We start from the raw sequence: 18,875 nt of genomic DNA, 5'->3' as shown, positions 1-18,875 counted from the left end.
CAGGTGAAACCGGTCAGAACCCCTTTGTGATGGGATATGTACACTGTACGTCCCCGCCACGAAATGCCCAAATTATTGATCACGTAGACTGTATGTGATCAGCCACCGGGGGCTGTGGAATTGAGTATTGAGGCATCCATTAATGAGAGATAGGCTTTTTCAGACACCCAATCCCTTGCAGGAATCGGGTGTCTCATAATGATAGCAGTGCAGTATTTACTGCAATTGCTGTCACTGACAGCTGGTACAGATCGGAATCCCAATGTGTACCGGCTTTTTTCTACAATGTTTCATAATAGAAAACTACATGCTTCTACTTTATCCTTCACTGACAGGATCAGGGTCACGTAAATGAAGAAGCAGTCATAGTGACAACAATTCACAATGACTGCTTGATATAATTAAAAATAAATACAAGTGTTAAAAATTATATACAATATATTTGTATGCTATTATTCTTGAAACAACTAATTGATAAAATCGATTATAATCAAATAATGAGAATCGTTATTCTCATTATCGATTAGTTGATTTTCGATTAATTGAATCCCCCCCGCCACTCTGCTCCTCCCTGCAGGTGTCGGCTGCACTGGCCTGTGTCCCTTTCATTCCCCGCCTGTATCGGCAGAGGCAGCAGGGGCACAGACCTCTGCAGTCGGCACTAGCGGGGAGGAGAGACTGCGCTATGTGTTATTTTAAATTGCAATAGCAAATAGCAGGCAGGCTATTGCACCCACCCACTGCCTGCTGTCAATCAGCAGGAGAACCTGAAGGAGAAGCACATTAAGGTCATGGAGTGGCCTAGTCAGTCTCCAGACCATAATCCTATAGAAAATTTATGGAGGGAGCTGAAACTTTGAGTTGCCAAGCAACAGCCAAGAAAGCTTAAAAGAAGAACTATGAAGCGAGTGCTTTTCACTCACCTCATAGTTCTAGCCGACCTGTGACAATGAGATTGTCACAGGTCGGCTCAGTAGATCGGGAAGTGAGCGAACACATACCGGCGTTCGATCACTTCTCGATCCTGTTACGGCTTTCTGCCGTGACAGAGAAGGAACTGGATTCCCCCCTCCCCGCTCCTCCAGCGCTGACTGGCAGGAACGGACGGGGGAGGGTACAGCTGGCTCTGCCTCTAGGTAGGCAGAGCCAGCTGTCACTCACGCAGCTGGGCGGATCCAGACATAATTGTCGGGATCTGCTTCAGCTGTGGCGTCTCAGTGTAACGCGAGCTGTGGCTCGCGGTATACTGAGCTTGGGGTGACGGGAGGACGCTAGTTTGTGTCCTCCCGTTACCCTAATGAGAACTATGTGGAAAAGCCCTAACACCATAGTTCTCCTTTAAGGATTTAGAGAAGATCTCTAAAGAAGAGTGGACCAAAATCCCTCCTTAGATGTGTGCAAATCTGGTAACCAACTGCAAGAAACGTCTTACCTCTGTGCTTGCCAACAAGGGTTTCTCCACTATGTACGAAGTGATGTTTTGCTTGGGGATCAAATACTTATTTTACTCACTGAACTGCAACTGAATTCATAACATTTGTATCATGTGTTAAAAATTATAGACCTTTCACTTCTTTGTAAGTGGACAAACTTACAAAATCTGCAGGGGATCTAACTCCATGAAACTAATTAAAAAATCTCTCTCTCTCTCGCTCTCAAAATCATTGGATGCAGATGTTCCAATCACCTCCATGGCTACAGGTGTCTAAATTCAATCACCTAGGCATGCAGACTGCTTCTACAAACATTTGTGAAAGAATGGGTTGCTCTCAGGAGCTCAGTGAATTCAAGCGTGGTACCGTGATAAGTAGCCACCTGTGCAATAAGTCGATCTGTGAAATTTCCTTGCTACTAAATATTCCACAGTCAACTGTTAGTGGGATTATAAAAAAGTGGAAGCAACTGGGAACAACAGCTACAAAGTGGTAGGCCACGAAAAATGACAGAGGGGGTCAGCACATGCTACAAACCTCCAAACTTTATGCGGCACAACAACAACAGTATGTAGAGATTTTCATGGAATGGGTTTCCATGGACGAGCAGCTGCAGCCAAGCATTACATCACCAAGTGCAATGCAAAGCGTCGGATGCAGCGGTGTAAAGCATGCCGCCACTGGACTCTAGAGAAGTGGAGACTTGTTCTCTGGAGTGACTAATCACGCTTCTTCGTCTGGCAATCCGATGAACGTGTTCGGGTTTGGCGGTTGCCAGGAGAATGGTACTTGCCTAACTGCATTGTGTCAAGTGTAAAGTTTGGTGGCGGGGGATAATGGTGTGGGGCTGCTTTTCAGGGGTTGGGCTTAGCCCCTTAGCTCCAGTGAAGGGAACGCTTAAGGCATCACCATACCAAGACATTTTGGACAATTTCATGCTTCCAACTTTGTGGACGCCTTCCCAGAAGAGTTGAAGCTGTTATAGCTGCAAAGGGTGGGCCAACTCAATATTGAGCTAGATCATATGCGAATAAGGAGCAGAATGAAAAATCATGCACACATGTTCCTTGAAAGTAATTGAGTGATGTTTCTTCGATAACATTATCTCATACATTTGAGAGGGAAATTAAAATAACATGTCAACAGGTTAAACTTTAAAAGCCAATTATAAAAATGTCCTAGCAAACAAGATTTTATGAATACATTGTCTTTAGGGCTGCAGCTAACGATTATTTTAATAAATTGATTAGCTAGCTGATTATTAACCGATTAAATCGGATGAAAAAAACCTGTAATTTATTTTAAATAAAATACACAAATGCAGCATTACAGAAAGTTTACTTCAGAATAAACCGGTATGCACATTTTTTGAAATCGCACTGCAACGGAGGGCATTGCAGTACCATGTGTTCCAGTGCGGGCGATCACACTGCGGACGGGAGGTGCATTTGGGATCCATTGAAATGAATGGCACCGCAACGCACCTCCTGCAGCAAAAAATGTCAGGCCGAAACTGAAAATGTTCCCACCTTTTACATATATATATTTTTTAAATAATGATATGTATTATATTAGACATTTTAATTAGTTTCATGGATTTAAAATAATGTGAATTGTAAAACTCTAAGTCAATATAATAAAATAACCAACCTTTTATTTAAAAATTAATGTTAGTTTAACTTTTTTTGCATTTTTTGGTCTGTCCCTGAATGGACTGCGCTGTTGTGAACAGAGCCCAAAAATACCATAGGGATACATTGGGATGCTTTTCTGGTCTGGTAACAAACGCTTCTGGTCTGGCTATGGTGTGAACAAGCCCGCAGTGCAATCGGACAGGTGGCAAAACATTGCCTGCGTTTTGGTCCACTGCGAGCGCAAAAAATGTTGCATGCTCTATTGTTTGCGTTTGCAGTGGACCAGAACACAGGCAATAATTTGCCACGTTGCCGATCACATGCGGGCGGCGTGGCTGCGGTGCTATTGACTTCAATGCACCGCCATAGTGCCACTCTGGAACGTACCGCAATTGGTGTGAATTAGCCCTAAAGCAGATTGAAGTCGTTTCAAAACACTGTTGAATACAAGAATGCTTTGTTGCAAAATAGTCCAAATAAAACTGTCCAAACACTGCATAAAACTGGAGCTGTGATTGGACCTGCCAGCACTAGCTGGCTCGACAAAAGTCGATTATTAAATTGCCGTTTGGTTGCAGTCACTGTCTGTCTGAAAAACAATTTTTCACCCAACTCCCTTGCAATCAGCTGCTGTCACTGTTCGGGTGTTCTGACAGCGGCGGGCCACTGCTGCTAGAAAACAATAGGCCAACAGTGGAAATGTATCCATCACACTAATTAGCACGGATGGAGGAATCCAGCCAGCTCACAGGCTAAAAAAAAAGAAAATGTTTTTTTTTTTAACAAAGGATTTTAAATAAAGGATATCATCACACTTTTGTTGATACTCCGCAAGCAGTTGGCTGCAAAACAGGTAAAAAGAAAACAATAAATAACAGATATTAAATGGTTATACAAGTTTATCCTAAAATCCAACATTTCCTAAATATTCAAATTATTTTAACAATGCATTTTAGACTTTCTGTCCTGTATATTTTTCATTGAACTACCCCCTAATATCCTTTTTCTGTACTTTCATCCTCCCTTCTACCTATTTTCCACACTCCGCCACCCAAACTCACTCAGATCTTAGTTACTCAAATAATGCTGCTTTTTCATTCTCTTGACTGTCTCCTAGATTGAAGTCTGATAAATATAAAATTTGACAAGGATGTGTGTTCAATTATTTTTAGTAGATTAAATCTTTCATTACATTTGAAATAACAACGAAATAAATAAAATGAAAAATCAGAAAACAGTGTATAAACTGACATTTACATTTAGCTATTTAAATCATGCACATTCATAATGAAAAGACTGTACAAACCTACAAAAAAGTAGAACTTTTACTTACTCTGAATCAATAATCCTTTGCTTAAGAGCTATTAATGCTGCTACATATTCATTTAAACTCTGAAATAGGAAAAACAGCATGCTGTTAGACTAGATACTCATACTTTAGAATCAGTATAACATTGAAGACAATTGAATGCGCAATTCTGGAGCCAGTTTACAATTTTAGCCAGGAGATATTACTGTACCTACAACAACTATGTCCTGGTCGCACTTGACAGTATGCCTGAAAGGGGGCAAAAAGACACTAGTAGGGCCGAGAGAAAAAAAACAAAACAAAAAAAACACAACAACTTTAATGAAAGACAACTGAAACATCAATTAGTGCAAGTGAAAAAAAAAACCCTTTTGTGGTTCAATCTCTCACAATTCATCGACAACCTGTTCAAAATTGCTGGCTGACAATAGATTTTTACATTTGAACGTTTCCTGAGGGAGGGGAATCTGATCCACGTTGACCTGGCTTAGTCATGCTGGGGCTTGATAGGACATGCCGATTTGGGATGTGCTCGGAAACAGCACAAATGTGCAGCAAACTACATTGGCTATAGTTACACACCATGTAATTGAAATTGTTGCAAATTTGAGCCTTGCCTAAAAAATGGATAGGTCTTCCCAACTTATGATTTTGGACTGTATGTGGTGTAGCCCCACTATCGGTAGGAGTTATTGAGGAGGAGGAAGTAGCAGAAGGACACCAAGTAGAAGTTTGTATAGGGGACTGACAACTAGCACAAACTGGGGCTTTCAGGCAAAATGCTGACAAAACAGTTCCATGTCTATATTGCTCCAATTGGTAACCACCTGGAACTGTGATCAAATAGCTGCAGCTTTGGTGGAAAACGAACAGTGATAATCATAAAGGGCCGATCCGCTGTATTTGTGAGAGAGGTTTACGACCTTGTAAAGATATAAATCTAGTTCTTCCCTCCTTTGTGAGTTAACCGTGCAAATTATGCCCCAGAATAGGCTAAATGGTGAGAACAAACTCTCCCAGGGAGAGCTTACGATTAAGCCTAGGATCCTTGGTTTTGAGCACAACTGACACTTCCCCACAAGCATAAGATTTATTCTCTGCCACATCATGAGCAGCAATCAACATCCTTCCCCTTAAGGATGTCCTTCTTAAAAGGATATTTAAACCCTCAGGGGTTTTTGCATATATCTACTGCTAGCAAGCAGTAGATACAGTTGTGTGAAAAAGCATTGGCCTTCTCCAGGGAACCACAGTGAGAGCCATTATCCACAAATGGCAAAAACATGGAACAGTGTGAACCTTCCCAGGAGTGGGCGGCCAACCAAAATTACCCCAAGAGCGCAGCGACGACTCATCCAAGAGGTCACAAAAGACCCCACAACATCCGAAGAACTGCAGGCTTCACTTGCCTCAGTTCAGGTCAGTGTTCATGATTCCACCATAAGAAAGAGACTGGGCAAAAATGGCCTGCATGGCAGAGTTCCAAGACGAAAACTGCTGCTGAGCAAAAAGAACATAAAAGCTCGTCTCCGTTATGCCAGAAAACATCTTGATGATCCCCAAGACTTTTGGGAAAATACTCTGTGGACTGACGAGACAAAAGTTGAACTTTTTGGAAGGTGTGTGTCCCATTACATCTGGCGTAAGAGTAACACCGCATTTAAGAAAAAGATCATACCAACAGTAAAATATGGTGGTGGTAGTGTGATGGTCTGGGGCTGTTTTGCTGCTTCAGGACCTGGAAGACTTGCTCTGATAAATGGAACCATGAATTCTGCTGTCTACCAAAAAATCCTAAAGGATAATGTGTGGCCATCTGTTTGTGACCTCAAGATGAAGCGAACTTGGGTTCTGCAGCAGGACAATGATCCAAAGGCAAGTCCACCTCTGAATGGCTGAAGAAAAATAAAATGAAGACTTGTAGTGGCCTAGTCAAAGTCCTGACCTAAATCCTATTGAGATGCTGTGGCATGACCTTAAAAAGGCGGTTCATGCTCAAAAACCTTCCAATGTGGCTGAATTACAACAATTCTGCAAAGATGAGTGGACCAAAATTCCTGCACAGCGCTGTAACAGACTCATTTCAAGTTATCGCAATCGCTTGATTACAGTTCTTGCTGCTAAAGGGTGGCCCAACCAGTTATTAGGTTTCAGGGGCAAACACTTTTTCACACAGGGCCATGTGGGTTTGGATTTTGTTTTCCCTTAATAAAACCTTCCTTTAAAAACTGCATGTTGTGTTTACTTGTGTAACTGTGACAAACGTGCAAAACAATGAAAAGTCAGGGAGGGGGGCAAAATACTTTTTCACACAACTGTTTATGCAAAAACATTTTTTTTTAAAAGTTACGAAAAAAAAAAACTTACCTGCGTCTCCACCGCACGCTACAGTACGAAGATCTGAAAAATCTCGGGTGGCCGCAAAGGATCATGGGAAGAGTGCATGCGCAGTACAGATCTTCGGCCGGGAGACGCACAGGGTAAGTCAATGCACGCAGCCCAGCAGTGTGCACCCGCACAGATTCCGTGGGACACAGAAGACAGAGCAGTCAGCGCCGGATCAGAGACCGGCACTAGCGCTGGAGAGGCTGCTGAAAACTACAAGACAGGTGATCGGATCAAGAGGCATCATTTAAGGCAAGTCCTTGTACTAACATTTGGAGGGGGTGGGGTATCCTTTAATGTCACTTTAATGCTAGGGGGAACAAAATAAGCTAGGGCTATCACACCACGCCCTGAGTGGGAGCGGAGACCAGGAGAGGTACTGCAGGAATATCTGCTGTGACAGCAAGTGCTGAGGAGGTACCTGATATGACTGGTGCCTCGGGGGTGAAAGGGCATTTCTCAACTGTCGCCCCCCTGTTTTGCAAATCCTGTATGGACATAGTTAATGAATTCTGGACTGAATGCATCTGAGTAAGCGCAGTACGAAGAGAAGCATGTTTTGCACTGGTGGATGGCCTGCCCTGTGAGGCATTAGAAAACTTAAAAATTTAAATAATTCAGCCTTCCTGGCTGAAGCTGGAAATAGAACGCCTCTAAGGTCTCGTTCACACCTAGGCGTATTGCATATGCGCGACCGTCGCGCGTTTTTTTACCGCGATTCGCGGTAAAAAAAGTCTTGCGACCGTCGCGCGTTTCCGGAGGCTACTTGGCTGTATCCCAATGGAAACGCGCAACAAAACGGCCCAAAGTAGTACATGTACCTTTTCAGGCGTGGGCCGTTTTGTAGCGCGTTAGGGACGGGTGGAAATACGCCAAGGTGGGAACGAGACCATTGAATACAATGGGATTTATATTTTTGAGCGTTTTGTAGAGCGTTTGTCGAGCGTAGAACGCGCTACAAAACGTTCAGGTGTGAACGAGGGTTAAGCTGAAGTTCAGCTGTTAACCTTGGTACTGTCCAAGTCCTAAAAGGGGAGGAGTGCTGCCATGTTCCAACTCTTTAGCTTGTGACGGGCAGATGGAAGTCAACTCCTTGCTATCAGACAGGAGACATGAGCAGAAAAAAAAAAACCAGACCAGACTGAAAAACCAAGTACCACCCAGTGCATCCAGACTACACCAACAGTGAAACATGAATGAAACCAGTAAACAATAGATACTAAAAGAGGGGGCGACAAATAAAACGGAAGGAAATATGTACATTGTCTGGGCTATCTAGCTACGAGTATATGATCGTTTCCACTGCAAGCATGTGCAAAAATAAAAATGAGCCCAAGCAGACCTGAGACATCAACAGGCCAATTAAAAATTAGACACTCAGGGCTAACTTATCTGAAAGTCGTGGCAGATATAATGATGAATGGGTGATGTGGGTGGAAGAACTGTAGTAAATTAAAAACGTAATCTGAGCCCATATTGCCCTGAAAACGCGCAGGAGGGAGTGCTCAATTTATTTTTCTATTTTAAAAAAAGTAAATGTCAAAAAAATAATTAAAAAAATAATTTTCAAAAATGAAAATTATCCCCTCCCCCCCACACACGTATTATTAGACATGTGCAAAGACTAAAAATGCATTTCAGATGAAATGAACGAAAACTAAAAACGTTTTAATTTGTTTCATCAACAAAACAAAGTTTTATGCTATTTTGGATTCAGCCATTGGCGTGTTCTGGAGGCAGGGCGCATGATGTCATATGACACCGCACGTGTTGGGCGGCGCCATCTTGGTGTATATCTAGGTATACACCAAGATGGCGCCGCCTATATCGGCGTGTGACGTCACCTGGCGCCACACATGCATGGCGTCATGCTCCCTGCCTCCAAGATGGTGGCACGCATTCGCAGAACGTACTGGTGGCCAACAAATTATTATGTGCCTGAATACATTTTTCGTATATTCGGGCAAATAGTAATTCATTAATTTAACATGTAGTCTAGGTTTTGTATTCTGTTTTTTATTTTTACTTTTCTAGATACGCTTACTTGAAAAAAGGGTACTGCATGAAATCCTGACACTTTATTTTTATAGATTTTAGTTTGACATTTATAGTTTACCTGCTGTTGTTTTATTTAATAAGAATACTTATATTGTGCCTACAAGTTTAATACCTTTGAATATAAGTTTTATTTTATCATACTTTTTAATATGTTTCTTTGGGGCTTAACAAAATGGGAGTCTTTAAATGGTGTGGATATTGGAAAAAATGGGTATGGTCACTGAGGGGCGCTGTAAAGCTTTCTCGCACAGGGCGCCTAAAGCCGGCCCTGATGTAATGAGCTAGTACATTGTGCTATAATATATTTTTGTGATCCATGTATAACAAACAAAAAGAGATTGGAAAAAGAACACCAACACACCTAAATTCCAAAGATCTGCTCACGAGATGAACTTCGCTTCAGAAATGACAAAGAGCAATGGATCTGACACAAATATGAATGCCTGAATAAGCTTGATAGGAAAAAAAAAAAAATGAAAACTGACCTTAACGACCGCCACATGATTACAAATGCCACAACACAAAAATGTGAAACAATACAACACCCCCACGGGGAAGAGCAATCACAAAATGACAACACCGAACGATGAAGAAACTCCACACACATGACAGGACATAGGAAAAGTGACCCTCGTTTCCAATATGTATTGAACACAAAAACATTAAAGAATATGTAGCAGATCGGCAAGTAAGCCAAAACTGCATAGCTGCATAGACAATGAAAGGAACAAGAACTGAGCACCGAATCCACATCAAAGGACTGGTAAGCTGCAACATTTTTGAATTTTCCATAACATTGAGGGACATTCAGGAATTTAGAAACGGTTGGGTTACTGCTGCCTACAGGAGGTGGGACACCGGCAAACAGAAATCGCAAGCCAGTCCTTCTTCCGATTCGGAGGATTCCTCCGTGGAAGAAATATCCTCAGTGGGGTTATTGCCAGTTACATAACACCACAGCACTGTTAACTGACAAGGTTTGAAAGAGTCTATTAATCCTCTGATGAACTACCCCAAGGTCACAAGTTTGAGTTCCTTGAAAAGAAGGATGGTTCCCCAAAACCCTGTGTGCATTCTCAAATGGAAGAAGTTCTCTATGTTAACTAGTCCGACAATGCTACAGCGGTAGCATACATAATCATCGGGGTCACAAGACGTTTTGCAGCACTAGGAGGAGACAGAAAAAAAATTCCTAAGATTGGCAGAGACTCATGTACCGGTTCTGTCAGCGTTTTTCATTTCCATGGTGGAAAATTAGCCGGCAGACTTTCTCAGTTGTCAGCAGCTAGATCAGGGAGAGTGATCATTAAATATGGAGGCGTTTCAGCACATCTCGTCAGCGCTGGGGCACACCGGACGTAGATCTTCTAGCATCCAGATACAAACAAGCTGGTTGGGTTTGTATCCAGATCTAGGGATTTAAAAAAGGAGAACTATGAGGTGAGTGCTTTTCACTCACCTCATAGTTCTAGCCGACCTTCTAAGGAGAACTATGGGGAAAAACACTGACCCCATAGTTCTCCTTTAAAAGGCAGTAGATGCTCTGGTAACTTTGTGGGATCAATTCAGCCTGATTTATGCTTTTCCACCATTGAAGATTCTTCTGCATCTCCTTTGCAGAATAGCCTTAGAAGGGATTCCAGTGATCCTGGAGGATACCAGTTGGCCCAGGAGAGTGTGGTTCACAAATATCCTACATCTGTCTGTTAAACCTCTATGGAGGCTCCATCTCAGGGTAAATCTACCACCCTGATTCTCACTCACAGGGTTTGATGGCATGGCGGTTGAGCCCAGGTCATAAGAGAAAAGGGCTCAAAGAAACGTTATTCTTACTTTATTACAAGCACGGAAGCTCTCGTCTCATAGAGTATATTACCGAACATGGAAAGCAAACTTTGCTTGGTGTGAAAACAGGAACTTGGACCCTAGAGGTTTCTTGATGGGCCAGAGCATTTCTACAATCAGGGTTGGATCAGAGGTTCGCCCAAAGTACGTTTAAGGGCTAAATTTTCGAAACAGTTCTTTCGAGAGACCTTGGCTTCACATTTTCTAGTAAAGGAATTTGTTCAGCTCCTCCTAGATGTCCTCCTTTTTTGGCGCTAGTGGACTTCCATGCATGTCACTTCCAGTTGCATCGATTCCGGTCCCGGTATCTCTGACGCCAGTCTTCTTGGATTTGTTTGGTAAGACAACTTTCGGTGCTCAGTTCTTGTTCCTTTCATTGCACCAACAAAAAGTTTTTTTAATTCTCAGGACCAGACAGTCTTTCTTTTCGCATCATAACCTTAAATCAGGGTACTGTGTTGCTCTCCTTTTCTCCAGATCTTCAGAATCCTATGGAGGAGTCATCGCATTCTTTGGATATTGTAGGGGCGTTACGGGTATAGCTCAACGTTACCTCTTCTTTGCAACAGTCAGATTTGCTGTTTATTCTCCTTTTTGGATCAAAGAGGGGTTTCTCTGCCTCCTGTTCTACTATGGCAGGTTGGATTAGACAGGTCATTCTTTGGGCTTATTCTAAAAAGGATGTGTCCCTGACTTTTCCAATCATGGTCCATTCCACCAGAGCTGTCTACTTCCTGCGTGCTTTCTAACCAGGCATCTGCTCAGCAGATTTGGATATGCGGTCCATTCATACCTTCACTAGGTTTTATAAAAAGGTGGATGTGCAGGCATCAGCAGATACTGATTTTGGCTGTATAGTCCTGCAGGTGATAGAGTAGGTTAATCCTGTGCTGCGCACACTAGTGGTTGTGGTCCATGCCCACCCCTCGATTATTGCTTTTGGACATCCCATCAATCATGATTCCTGCTATGTATGATCAAGAACTAGGATTTTTGACTTGCCTGTAAAACCCTTTTCTTCCCATGTCACAGGACACAGGACCCTCCCCTGTATGTCATCTATTGCTTGCAAATAAATGAGGATCTGCGGTAGTGGGAGGGGTTATATAGGCTCCAAACTGTTGTGGCCAGTGATCTGATAATACCGATATTTAGCCCATCCATCATAATATCTCCTGTGTCCTGTACTGTACCCCAAGAAAAGCAGCTAAGTCACAAATCCTATGCTTTCAGCAGTTAATGGTTCTTTACATTTCACTTGAGGTAAGGTGGCTGTGTGAGTAATAATCCAACATATTATGAAGGTAATATTGTAAAGTCTCTAGTGCTAGGGTTTTCAGGCAAAATATTTTTTTTTCCCATGCAATATTTGCTTTAATTGTTTGATTTTGGCATACAAAATATGTAACTTGCCAAAGGGCCAAATCTAGGAGTGGGTTTAAGCAAATGTTGAACTCTCCAGCCAAGAATTGGGACACTCTTTGCAATTTGTATATTTATTGGTGATGATTGTTAGAAAGATTGTTTGGATTTTATTAGGCACATATTTTATCTATTATTACAGGCATTTATATAGCACCATTAATTTATACAGTTCTTTACATAGTGTACAGTCACATATGTTGGAAATAGTAATTTTATTAATCTATAAAATCTCTTAAAGAGGAACTAAACTCTGGAAGCTGTGCCCAAAAAAGGCAGGTAGATGGCAAAGGACTAGTCACATTTACTTCCTGAGGTATCCCCTCACAGATATTTCCCCCATTACTGACTCACCATGCTTTGTTCTGCACTGTGTATATGTATGAGGTGACCTTCTTGGTAGAGGCAGGGTTTTCTTTCCATGTGTCAGCACCAACAGTAAGGAAAACAGTGAGCAGCACAATAGTGACATCATTAGATCACACTCCAAATCTAGTGAGACTAGCAGTCGGCGGTAACAATGTCTTAGGCCTTGTTCACACCAAGCGCGGAGCAGATCCAGACCAGAGCAGGTGCAGACCGGATCAAAACTGCGTCCAATGTATTCCTATGGTATTTTGACCTACAGTTCACATCGCAGTGTGCGGATCCAGACCAGATCCAGAGCAGGTAAAAAAAACTGCGGCAAGCCCTATTTTACCTGCTCTGGAACGCATCAAAAACGCAACGCAATGCAATTCAATGGGAAAAAATAACCATAAAGAAAAAAAACCTCTATGGTCATCTGTCATGACCTAATCTTCCTTTGTCACTTCCTGTCTTTGGAAAAGGTGACCTTGTGAGCTGGAGCGCAAAGGAAAAATGGTGGACCAGTTTTGTGACCCAGAGAGATTCATAAGTATGGTTCAACAGTGCCCTGAGCTATATGACAGCAGACGCTTTCAATATAAGAATAGAAAGAAGGCTGACCAGTGGAGTTTGATAGCAGGGAGAGTTTTACCAGGATATAAGGATATGTCCTTGACAGATAAGGAGAGCTGTGGTGAGTCAGCACAATAGTGACATCATTAGATCACACTCCAAATCTAGTGAGACTAGCAGTCGGCGGTAACAATGTCTTAGGCCTTGTTCACACCAAGCGCGGAGCAGATCCAGACCAGAGCAGGTGCAGACCGGATCAAAACTGCGTCCAATGTATTCCTATGGTATTTTGACCTACAGTTCACATCGCAGTGTGCGGATCCAGACCAGATCCAGAGCAGGTAAAAAAAACTGCGGCAAGCCCTATTTTACCTGCTCTGGAACGCATCAAAAACGCAACGCAATGCAATTCAATGGGAAAAAATAACCATAAAGAAAAAAAACCTCTATGGTCATCTGTCATGACCTAATCTTCCTTTGTCACTTCCTGTCTTTGGAAAAGGTGACCTTGTGAGCTGGAGCGCAAAGGAAAAATGGTGGACCAGTTTTGTGACCCAGAGAGATTCATAAGTATGGTTCAACAGTGCCCTGAGCTATATGACAGCAGACGCTTTCAATATAAGAATAGAAAGAAGGCTGACCAGTGGAGTTTGATAGCAGGGAGAGTTTTACCAGGATATAAGGATATGTCCTTGACAGATAAGGAGAGCTGTGGTGAGTACTTCAATGTGAATGGCATTGTATACTAGTAGTTCCTCAAATGCAGTATTCCATCCACCCCCCTTCCCCCCACCACTCCTCCTGCCTACACTGCCTGTTTGCTCACTGACACCTGCAGCTGCTTTTCATGCAAAAAAAACGCTTCAAAAACGCATCGTGCGTGTGCAGAAACCTGACCGGATCTGGTCTGCATTTGGTGTGAACAAGGCCTCGGGTTTCATACTGCATATAAAAAGCTATGAGATTGTAGGCACAAAAGTGTCCAGGCACCCTCACAAACCAGGAAGTGCATTGCTACGTTTCAGGAGGAATTCAAGACTAAAAAGGTAAATTTTCCAGGTTACTGCTTAGGCACAATTAATATTTTTGGATGTTTCCTAAAACATACTGTAGAAAATTTGAGGTTAGGTCCACCTTAAAAGGATAAGTTCACCTTTTGCAAAAATTAAAGAAATGCATAATTAATAATAAATACATTTAAAAAATGCATTTCTTTAATATTTGCATTCAAGCCTGGAAAGCATTACCATTGTGATCAACCCATCACAGCTGCAAAGCTTAGGCTTCTGCACATTTTCAAACTGGCAGAGCAGTTTGAAGTCGAGCCGTCCTTCCCCCCCATCTCTCCTAACTGAAACTCTGTACCTACGTACGAGCTCTGCCAGTTTGAAACCGTGCAGAAGCCTGAGCTTTCATCGACAGAACACACTTGCAATGGTTTCCAGGCCTGCATGCAAATATTAAAGAAATGCATACGTTTTTATATATTGTTATTGTTAATTATGCATTTCTTAAATTTTTGCAAAAGGTGAACTTATCCATTAAGCATCAGGTATTTGCCCTGTCAGTCTTTTACTTTAAATTCTAGATGGACTAAGAAATGCTTATGAAATCATATACTGGCTCCTATCAATTTTTTTTTTTTTTTAAGAGTTGCTAAAAATATACATTGGAAAGTCTCTGAATTGAAGTCTGAGTACCAATTGTAAAGTGTCTTTCCTGGAGATATATTATACCTGCCTTCAATGACAGCTCTTGTAATACCTTGGAGAATCTAACACATTGACTTGTTTACCTCATCCTCCAGGTACACTTGAGAGTCGCTGCCCTGGGATAATGTAGATTGAGAATTTTAGATTCACTTGATGTATACATGATCTGGCTCAGTAAACAACTCAGAGGATGAGCATTAAAGCCAATAAACAACCAAATTACAAAGGATTTGGTAATGTTTGTTGGCAATGTTGGATTCAAATTAAGACAAAATACGACAAATACAAAAAGGGAACATTTACCGGTATTTATTTTTCCTTTATAGAGATACATCTTAAAAGAAAGTCAAAAGTAGAAAACATTTAAAATGGTGAGAATTAGATTTGGTGAATTCTACATTTAAAAGCTTATCAATAACCCACTAGAGCTGTAAAAATACAGCTCAAAAATCACAGTTTTACTTCTATGTGGTAATCCACTGCAGGAAATCAAGAGTCAAGATCTCAATTAACTTCAAAAAATGCTTGCCAATGTTATGGAAATGATCTACAATGTGGGTTGTGTGAAGACAGTTTAATAATTTTGTTACCTGCTGTAAGGATGTACAGTTCCGACAGGATCCTGCTGCCTCTGCTGCAATTCCTGCAGCTTTTGAGTGATTCTCCCCAGGCATCATGGTGGATAAACTGACCACCTGGTCAGCTTGGACAATGAGAATTATAGCTGAAAATTAGATAAATGAATAGTTAAGCTATATTGAAAGCATGGCGTACACATTCAGTAAACATAATGTACATGGAGATTTATCCGACATAGCTTTATTCATGCTAGCTTTGTAGGATGCTTAGTAATGTAGTGCATAAAGATCGCCACTGTGCAGTCATCTTCCCCTATTCATGTGCCAGACCCTCCATCACACTTGTTACTCTCCTCTTTTGACCCCGTCACCACAGAGGAGGTTACAAAGCTTCTCTCTGACACCCACCTGACCACTTGCCCCCTGGACCCTGTTCCTTCACCGCTACCCTCATACTCTATCCTACACTCTCTTACTCACATTTTCAATATCTCACGCTCTACTGGAATATTTCCCTCCCCTCTGAAGCATGCCCTGGTCACCCCAATACCCAAAAAACCCTCAATGGACACTACTGACCTCAATAATCTCAGACCAATCTCCTTACTCCCATTCACCTCCAAACTCCTAGAACGCCTCATCTACCCCCGCCTAAGTCGCCACCTAGCTGATCACAACCTTCTTGACCCCTTACAATCTGGCTTTCGCCCCCAACACTCCACTGAAACCACCCTCCTAAAACTCACTAATGACCTACTCACTGCTAAAAACAAAGGCCACTATTCCCTACTTTTGTTATTAGACCTTTCTGCTGCTTTTGACACAGTTGACCACCTGCTCCTCCTCAAAAAACTCCAGTCACTTGGACTACAAGTGAAACTCTGCTGTCTCGTGGTTCTCCTCCTACCTATCTAAGCGCTCCTTCAGCGTCACCTACAATTCTAAATCCTCCCCTCCTCTTCCTGTAGGGGTCCCCCAAGGCTCTGTCCTTGGACTGCTTCTCTTCTCCATCTACACCTCCTCCCTGGGTCAGCTGATCACCTCACATGGCTTCCAATATCATCTCTATGCCGATGACACTCAAATCTATCTTTCTACTCCACAACTCACCCCCTCAGTGTCCTCTCGTGTCACTAATCTACTATCCGAGATATCCGTCTGGATGTCGCAACACTTCTTAAAACTCAATCTCTCAAAAACTGAGCTCTTGATATTTCCTCCTGCCCGTGCATCTTCTCCCGTCTTTTCCCTTGGGATCCTTAGCACAACTATCCAGGCCTCCCCTCATGCCAAGGTCCTAGGTGTCATCCTTGACTCGGACCTCACCTTTCTTTCCCACATCCAATCACTATCCAAATCCTGCCTCCTTCACCTTCGTAACATCTCCAAAATACGCCCCTTCCTCACCAAAGAGGTACCTCTGTGGTACCGAGCAGAATCGAAAAAGTAGGGGAAAAAAAAAAGGAGAAAATGTTTGGGCAGAGTTAGCAGTGACAGCTAGCTCTGCCCAACTGTTTCCTACTGGACGGGACCAGCTGTCATTACAATGAGAGCTTGTCGGAGCCGGCGGTCATATCAAAGCCGGCTCCGACAAGCTCTCATGACAGTCCAGCGTCCCCTGGTTACTAGGTAACCAGGAGTAAAAAAAAGCACAACCCCTCCCTCCCCCACATAACACACACATATTGTGGTGTACGCCATGCACATGCGCTGCAGTGCGTTGTTAGAACGCATCGCAGTGCATGATCTTTTTTATTATTTTTTTTTCTTTAAAACAAAACATTAAATTAATTGTGGCAGCGCATGGCAAAGCTTTGTGACTCATTGCCATGCGCTGTGATACCTTGTGTTGCAATTAAATATACATTTAATCACAACACAAACACCAAAACAATTTTTTGAATAAGTCGATTATTTACAGTTTTGCATACCTTCATTTTTTTACCTTTTCGCAAAAAGGCGCAATTACAAATTTGCTAATATTTGTTATTTATTAACTCAATACAGTTTTATCTTTTAGATTTAGTCAGAAAATAATTTTTTTTTAAACATTTGCGCAATTATCGCAGGGCCTACAAATTTAGTATCACCATCTTTTTATTCTACCGGGCCTGCGCTTTCAGAAAATATATGGTTTGTGGGGTATTTTACAAACGCTAGCAACCCAGCAGTTGAAAATCAAATCAATAAGAAAAAATTGCAAAAATGCATATTTCGGTACTCGCCTATACCCAGTACCGATATAGGTACTTCCGCTAGTATGAAGCCGACTTCTCGGGCAATCGGGAAGCTGGGTGGCGGGCAATGACACTCTGTCCGAACTCATGCTGTTTGGCCAGCTCGATGCCGATTGCCCGGGAAGCCATCTTCCCAGCCAGTCAGCATCAAGCTGGCCAAACAGCATGGAGACGGCTCCCCAACCAATCAGGATGGATGGATACTTATTGAGTGGATTGTTTAGGTTTGTCCTCATATTACATAGCTTAGGTAAATCTAAAGAAGATCATATTGTGTATGGCCGTCTTAAATCTCAACAAAGTAAGGGGAAATTCCACTTTACCGAAACAGGTGTCCTCAGTGGGAGACTGGTCACGACCTCAACTCAAATTTTGATTTCTCACCACTTTCTTGGCGACAATGGTCACCAGGAGAAATACAAGGTGTGAATTATCCCAGCGAGGACACAGACAGTAATAAAAACAGAGAGTTCTAGAAAAACAAAAAACAACCGGCTACAGGTAGACTTTAATTCAGGGGTATTTACATCATAATTGGGTGAATGGTTTAGGAATTACAAAACATGTCAAAAGGACCTGATGTAATTGGACATTATTTTGACAAGCGGTTTCATAACCAGGTCCCTCATTATGCAATTGACAATAGATCAGGTAAAAGGCCTGCAGTTGATGCCGTGTGTAGAAATTGCATTTGGAAACTCTGAACATGAGGTCCAAATAGCTATCAATGCAAGTAAAACAAAGGCCATTACTGAGCTAAGAAAGCAAAATAAATCCATTATAGAAATAGAAGAAATCAACAATTTGGTACTTCTTAAAAAGAGGGAATGCGCAGGTGAGTTCAGCAACACCAGAACGACAACAAAACACAGTGGTGCTGGATGATTCTTTTCTGTGGTGCAGAAAACCCTTTCTACCACAATACTGACTTCTTTATCTGCCTGTTTTAGGGTGATGTCCGGTTTGTTGATACTGCTTTCCTCTTTGCTAAATGTATGGTCTGAACTGTGATGGATACCTTCTGTTTTACATATTACCTCTATTTCAGAGTATGCTATATTGTAAAAAGTTTAAATAAAAGGCACTTTGGCATTTGATGGGTACAAACTGGATATGGATTTTAAATTGGAACATATATAGAGCTGCAACAGTTATTCGATTAAGTCGATTAAAATCGACGATGGAAAACGTTGTCAATGTTTTCCATCGTCGATTCATCGGCTAAAATTCAAATTTCCCGCTCGCCGCTGCACGCCGCTTACGCCACGCCCACGTCGTTTAAGCCGCTCGCGCCTACGCCGGTATACCCGCTCACGCGACGCCGCTTACGCCACGCACACG

At 42.2% G+C, this 18,875-nt stretch overlaps 1 long non-coding RNA gene across 1 annotated transcript; it reads right to left on the bottom strand.

Moving 5' to 3' along the window:
• Positions 1-3,858: 3,858 nt before the first annotated feature.
• Positions 3,859-15,427, bottom strand: LOC108800450. Its single transcript, XR_001942099.1, has 3 exons — positions 15,310-15,427; positions 4,401-4,459; positions 3,859-3,909 (listed from the first exon to the last, which is right to left on the bottom strand). It is a non-coding gene; the product is annotated as an uncharacterized LOC108800450 (long non-coding RNA).
• Between the last annotated feature and the right edge of the window lie 3,448 nt (positions 15,428-18,875).

This window comes from Nanorana parkeri, unplaced genomic scaffold (genome assembly GCF_000935625.1).
Source record: "Nanorana parkeri isolate BGI_ZX_2015 unplaced genomic scaffold, ASM93562v1 scaffold2030, whole genome shotgun sequence".
Lineage (NCBI taxonomy): Eukaryota > Metazoa > Chordata > Amphibia > Anura > Dicroglossidae > Nanorana > Nanorana parkeri.
The sequence above is the reverse complement of the archived record's forward strand: the minus strand, read 5'-3'. Positions and strand labels throughout refer to the sequence as shown.